The following is a 7,673-nucleotide window of genomic DNA, read 5'->3' as shown; positions in this document are numbered from 1 at the left end:
CCTCTTGACATGGTCTTAGAATGGTCTATCCTAGAAATCTTCTATGATGGTCTATCTGAGATATCCAAAATGTCTTTGGATCATTCTGCTGGTGGATCACTCCACTTGAAGAAAACGCCTGAAGAGGCATAGAAACTCATTGAAATTGTTGCAAACAACCAATTCATGTACACTTCTGAGAGGAACCCTGTGAATAATGGGATAGCTCAGAAGAAAGGTGTCTTGGAAGTTGACACTCTGAATGCCATATTGACTCAGAATAAGATACTGACTCAACAAGTCAATATAATCTCTCAGCACTTGACTGGAGTGCAAGCTGCAACTAGCAGCACTCATGACACCTCATATGATGGAGATGCCTATGATCCAAATCAACCCATGATGGAAGAGGTGAATTACATGGGAGAAACCTATGGAAACACCTACAACTCCTCATGGAGAAATCATCCTAACCTCTCATGGAAGGATCAACAGAAGCCTCAGCAAGGCTTCAACAATAATCAAGGTGGAAGAATCCAGAATAAGTTCAACAACAGACCACTATTCCCATCTTCTCAGCAGCAGATAGAGACTTCTAAGCAGAGCCTTTCTGACTTAACAACCATAGTCTCTGAACTGTCTAAGACCACTCACAGTTTTATAACAGAAACTAGGTCCCCCATTAGAAATCTAGAGGTACAAGTTGGTCAATTGAGCAAGAGAATCCTTGAGAACCCTCCTAACACTCTTCCTAGTAATACTAAAGTGAACCCAAGAGAAGAGTGCAAGGCTATTGATGAGTGGAAAAATGCCGGTTAAGGATTTCTAATGAAAGCAACGTTGTTAGTACAGTCTTAACCGACAAAATTACCACTATCAATTTAGTTTGTGTCATAATTGAAATTAAATAACTGGGAGTAGAATTTCCAGGTCATTTCCCAAAGAGTTGACACAGCGGTGTAAATTATTGATCAGAAATTTTCTGAGTATTTTTAAGGTTGAGAACGAAAAAATTAAATAAGCAGAAATTAAAGCAATGTATAATGACAAGAGGTGTTATGTATTTGAAATAAAAGATCTTGGCTAAGAGAAGATTAATTGGAGTTTCTATCCTTGTTAACCTTCCCAGGTATAATAGTAAAAGGTTGTTGCTTCAACTTAGTGATCCTCTAACTAATAAAGGAAAGTCAAGTAGGTAACACTAAATCTGATTCACAAGTCTTAATCACTTCACAGGGAAGGATTAGAGTTAGTGAAAATTGAGTTAGCCAGCAATTTCCAATTACAAATCAATACTTGAGTATTTCGACTCAAGGGCTTCAATTAATCAACTCCAAAGCCAAGTTGGGAGCTCTACTCCATTAATATGAATGCCATTTTCACAAACATGTAAAGGGAGTAGATAAGAGACATGGTAATTAAAATTAAATTAATAAAAGCAAATTTGGAGCTGATAATTAATTGAAAGAAATCAAACAAATTAAATATAAAAATAGTGCATTGCATTAATAAATTCAAAATTAATAATATCCAAATATGACCACATGTAATTAAATGGCAAACAAAAGAGTAGAGTGAAAGAAAGGCAAACTATAACGATGAAGACTTGAATCTAAGGTAGTAGCAGCTCTCTTAATATCCAATCCAAAAGCAAAAAACTAAAAATTTTAAGAACCCTAGGAGAAGTAGTGTTTTTCTTCTCTAAAATTCAAAACTAAAACTAAAACTAAGTGAAAGTGAATGTCTCTTGAGTCTCCCCTTGCCCCTGCCTCTAGTTTGTGTTTTTGGGCTGAAAACTGGGTCTAAATCAGCCCAGAAATTGCCCCCAGCATTTTCTGTAATTGCAGCACATGATGCTCGTCATGCGTACGCGTTGGCCACGCGTACGCGTCGCTGTATGATGCGCCAATTCACGCGCACGCGTTAGCCATGCGTGCACGTTGATCCTCGCTGCTCAGCTCCTTAGTTTCTTGTGTTCCTTCCACTTTTGCATGCTTTCTTTCCATCCTCTAAGCCATTCATGCTCTATAGAACCTGAAAACACTTAATACACAGATCACGGTATCGAATGGTAATAAAGGAGAATTAAAAATTGACAATTTAAAGACCTAGGATGCAAGTTTTCAATAATAACACAAAATTAGGAAGGAAATTAAAAACATGCAATTTCAATGAATAAGTGTGAGATTAATTGACACAAACCACTCAATTCAGTCTAAAATATATCATAAAATAGTGGTGTATCAAATCTCCCCACACTTAAATATTAGCATGTCCTCATGCTAAGCTCAAGGAGACCAAAAGAATGAAGGGGGAAAAATAAGACTCATGTAATGCAACCTATCTATATAAATACATCTATATGCTAAGATGCTTCTACCTACTTGGTTAAAAGTAAACAAGTTCTCCAAGACAAACATAAATCAGATTCCACTAATTCAAATCACATAATAAAGTACAAGTAAACTTGTGAGAAGAAAGCTCATGATGAAAGCCGGGAACACAGAAAAGAGCATCGAACCCTCACTGGAAGTGTATATGCACTATAATCGCTCAAGTGTTTAGGGTTAATTCGCTCGAATATCCTCTAGTCATGCTTTCTAAAAATTTGTTCTTCATCTAACTAATCAACAAATATTTAGTGTACAAATGCAAACATCATGAGAGCTTTTCAAGGTTGTAATGGGGCTAAGATAAGGGTGAGGATATATGTATGGCCAAGTAAGCTATCATTTGAATCTTTGACTAACCTAAGTTCTCACCTAACACATACACACACTCTATACAATTCTAAAATCAAGCTTAGCCACCCAAAATCTCACTTTTGCATATTTCACACACTCATGTATCAAGTCTAATTCCATCACATATGCATTGATCTTTTTATTGAACTTAACATTGGAGTAATTTTATCCTCTATTCATTTATTTCTTCTCTTTATATATATGAGAGCATAGTAAATCAATGCATATGGTTTTTATAATTTAACACGAGTAAGCATCTAAATTCTCAATATTTGTCAATAAAAATAAAACACATTCTCATCAACCAAAGTTTCCATATTTCCCCACACTTAGTTGACACACTCTCACTATCTTAAGCTAACCAAAGATTCAAATAGGACAATTAATTGTTTTTCTACCTAAGGCTAGTGATGTGATAATATAAAGAACAAAAAGGGGTTAAAAAGGCTCAATATGGCAAACAAAGGCAAATGAAATGGTAGGCTATTTGGGATAAGTGAGCTATAATCAAATAATGGCCTCAATCACATAAATGCATGAATATACACTAAATAATGGACATATAGAATGGAACAAACCAAAGATTGCAATCATAGAGAAGAAAACACACAAGAATCAAAATCATGGTTAAATAATATAACCATATAATTAGGCTCAAAATCTCATAGGTTGTGTGTTCTTAGCTCTAAAACCATGTTCCAAATTAAAATCTTCAAACAAGTTTAACAAAAACTTTAATTCAAATTAGTGAAATGCTATAAAATAGTGTCTTGAAAAGAAAATCATTACTTCAACTAAGTAGTACATACATGCAAGCAACTACTACCATGCAATCTATCTATCTAACAAAAGAAAAATAAAATATTAGTGTTGAGAGAGAGAGATGTTACCTTCGGAAGTCAGGTACTGACCTTCCCACACTTAAGGCTTGGCACGGTCCTCCGTGCCATCAGTGATGAGCAAAGTGGGGTTGGGAGCATCACTTCCACTGTCTGGCTTATCATGGCTCTCCATGCTAACATGTGAAGTGGAGTCTGGGGTATCGGTCACTTCTAGAGGTAGGTGAGTACTAACATTGAGCTCCTTTAGATAAGTGTATCAGCACTTGTTGCGGCGCTCTATTTGCTCGATTCGTCGGCCTTGCCGGTCTAGCCTCTCAAAGATCTCAAGTAGTAACTGATTGCTGGAAGGTGGTGGTGCTTGAGGTGTGGATGATGGTGGAGCAGAAGAAGAAGGAGTGTCTAAGGATGGGCCTGCATACCGGCTCGCAGAAGGTGCTGGAGGTCTGATATACTTCCCATTCAGGACAAACTGATCATCCCTAGGGATCATGGCCTTGGTATCCCCAGCCCAATAGTAGACTCCCGCTGTAGATACCAAATCTATAACCAATGCAGGAAAAGGTAGGTTGTCCGCGATCTGCACGTGTCCCATAGCCTGCCGGATGAGTCGGGGCAAGTTGAGAGGTTGCTCTGTAAGAATGCACCAGACGAGAACAGCCATGTCAATAGTGAATGTGGACTCATGAGTACTCGAAAAGATATAGTGGGACATGATCTGTGCCCACACGCGAGCCTCCAAGGTAAGTGCTTGGGCGATGACTCCAAGGACACTGCCACAGTTAAACTGATATGTCTGGCACTTAAGTTGGGCCTCTTGATAGGCATCCAACCTCTCTGGGCTAGGTGGAAGATCCAGTACTCTCTGAATGGAACCTTCAGAGACAGGGACTTGCTTTTGGCGAACATAGAATGACTGCAAGGTAGGCAAGTGAAAGTTGGAGTAGAATTCAACTACCCAAGAGAGACTAGCCTCCTGCGGCTGCCTCGTTAAGAATCCCCACTGTCTCCTTTCAATGCGGGGCACCACAATGTCAACAAAATGTGTTGGAAGGATGAGGAGGTGCTCATTATTGTAGTTTCTCTCTGCTAAGATGGAGAACATCCGCTCACAGTAACGGTTAGTGAATCGTCCGAAATCCCGTGCAGGAAATGCCTTTTCCGCTTCATCAACTTTGATGGTCCTCTTCACCCACTTAGTAGGTGGCTTGATGCTGGTAGATGGTTGCGCCTTGGCCAGTGCTCTTTTAGTTCCTCTATTCACTGGTGTCTTGTCAGAAGCCTTCTCTTTCCCTCTCTTGGTGGCCATCTTAAAGAAGAAAGAGAAATAATGTCAAATATATATAGCTAAGAACTGGGAGAAAGAAATTCCAAGTGATAATAAATGCCAAGGGAAAAGAGGATGTCTTAAATACATAGTAGCTACAACATGCATGGAAGACATCAATTAAAATCATGAAGGCATATCATAATAACTAGATGCAAGAGGGTTAAAAGCATGCAAGTAACAAGCATGAGAAGCATAGCTCAAGCATCAATAGCAACATCAATAGTCACATGCAATAAAACAATGAGTACTTTTATGATAACAATTAATGAATAATATACTCAATACGCATGGAATGCAAGGATTGTGAAAAGAGGCATTAAAGTGTAAGAATATAATAGAAAGGAAATCAAAATGCCATGAGAGCTTTTTCACAAACACTTGGTGTGCAATTTAAAAATAGGAATTATGGTAATTAATCCAAGTGTATATGAGACCCAAAATAAAATGTTAATTATCAAAGCATTCCTCATAATATCCACAAGCTAAAATATAGCAAAATAATCACCCAAATAAAGCTCCAACACCAACATAAAAATTCAAGATAAAAGAATGAAAAAGAAATTATAAATAACTAAGCTAATATAAAATTAAAAATAAAGAAAATAATCAAAGAAGAATGAAAGAGTAGAAGAGAGGAAGAAAAGAAACCTTAAGAAGAAGATGAAAATGGAAGATGAATGGGAGGAAAAATGAGAGAGGAGTAAGAAGGGAGGAATAAAAGAAAAGGAAATTGTAGATGCCGGAGTTGGTGGTCTCCGGTGGTAGTTCGCCGGTGGTGGTGAGAGAAGGGAAGCAGAAAGAAGGAAGAAGTAGGAAGAAGGGAAGAGGAAAGAAGAAGAATTAGGATTAGAGAAAGAAGAGAGGGGTGAGAGAAAAGAAATCTAGGTGGCGCGCTGAGTAAGTGACGCGGCGCTTATGACGCGGACGCGTCGCCCACGCGTACACGTGGGTGGGCAAAAATGCAGGCGACGCGTAAGCGTCGGTCACGCGTACGCGTGACCTTTCGTCGTGCCAGACGCACGGTTCCAACCTTATGCCCGCACAATTCTCTGTTCAAATCACCATTTTACGCCAATTCTCATCCCACGTGTACGCGTCGCTGACGCTTACGCGTGGATTGACGAAATTGCAGGTGACACGTATGCGTGGGGTGGCTTGTGCGCCAGGCACCCCTCCCGCACGTTTCCTGCGTAGCTCTCTGTTCATTTTGTTAATATTGCGCACTTACACATGACGCGTGCGCGTCATAGACGCTTGTGCGTCATAAGCCCCCTTTTTTATATTAAAATAATGCAAATTTGAAGTAAGTATGCAGAATTGGAAATTAACACTGATAGAAATAAAATAGAACTAATAAAAAGGGAAGATCATACCATGGTGGGTTATCTCCCACTTAGCACTTTTCTTTAACGTCCTTAAGTTGGACGGTCCACAAGCTCAGTCCTCTTCCTGTGCTGGATCCGCCAAGAGGAAGATCTCCAGCTTCTTGTTATTCTTTATCCTCTCACCATGATATAGCTTCAAGCGGTGGCTATTGACTTTGAAGAAGGTGGGGCTTGAGGGGTGACTCAGGTGGAAGACCTCACATGGCTCAGCTTTTTCCACCCTATAAGGTCCTTCCCACCTTGATCTCAACTTGCCTGGCATGAGTCTCAACCTTGAGTTATAGAGGAGGACTAAATCCCCAGCTCTAAACTCTCTTCTCTTGATGTTCTTGTCATGCACAGCCTTCACCTTCTCTTTGTAGAGCCTTGAGTTCTCATATGCTTCTAGTCGAAGGCACTCCAATTCCTGTAGTTGCAGCTTTCTTTCAATCCTGGCTCCCCCTAATCCTAAGTTGCATTCCTTCACTTCTCAGTAAGCTTTGTGTTCCACCTCCACCGGAAGGTGACAAGTCTTTTCGTAGACTAGGCGGAATGGACTCATTCTGATGGGTGTCTTGTAAGCTGTCCGCTAAGCCCAAAGCACATCTGCAAGTCTAGTACTCCAGTCTCTTCTATGAGGCTTGACAATCTTCTCCAATATACGCTTTATCTCTCTGTTAGACACCTCGGCTTGGCCATTCATTTGGGGATGGTAAGCCGTCGCCACCTTGTGAATAATCCCATGTTTCTTCAGCAGATCTGTCATTCTCTTGTTACAGAAATGAGAGTCTTGATCAGTCACGATTGCTCGTGGTGATCCAAAGTGACAAATAATATTATTTCGAACAAAAGAGACAATACCGTTAGCATCATCAGTACAGGTAGGAATTGCTTGCACCCATTTAGAAACATAATCAACAGCTAACAAGATGTATAAGAAACCATTAGAGTTTGGAAATGGACTCATGAAGTTAATACCCCAAACATAAAAAATTTCACAAAACAACATAAGTTGTTGGGCCATCTCATCGCTTTTGGATATATTTCCAAACCTTTGGCATTGGGGACAAGTGTCACAGAAAATAGTAGCATCCTTAAAAAGTGTGGGCCACCAAAATCCATAGTCTAAAATTTTTCTAGCAGTTCTTTGAGGACTAAAGTGTCCACCACTTTCAGAAGAGTGACAGGCCTCTAAAATTGACTGAAATTCGGATTGTGGCACACACCTTCTAATTATTTGGTTAGCACCACATCTCCACAAATATGGGTCATCCCATATGTAATACTTGGACTCGCTTTTAAGCTTGTCCTTTTGATGCTTAGAAAAATTAGGAGGAAAGGTACGACTAACCAAATAATCAGCTATAGGTGCATACCAAGGAACCACCTCAGATATTGCTTGCAAGCTATCAAGTGG

The sequence above is a fragment of the Arachis hypogaea genome, chromosome 11, assembly GCF_003086295.3.
Source record: "Arachis hypogaea cultivar Tifrunner chromosome 11, arahy.Tifrunner.gnm2.J5K5, whole genome shotgun sequence".
NCBI classification, from domain to species: Eukaryota; Viridiplantae; Streptophyta; class Magnoliopsida; order Fabales; family Fabaceae; genus Arachis; species Arachis hypogaea.
Note: the sequence above shows the minus strand (reverse complement) of the source record.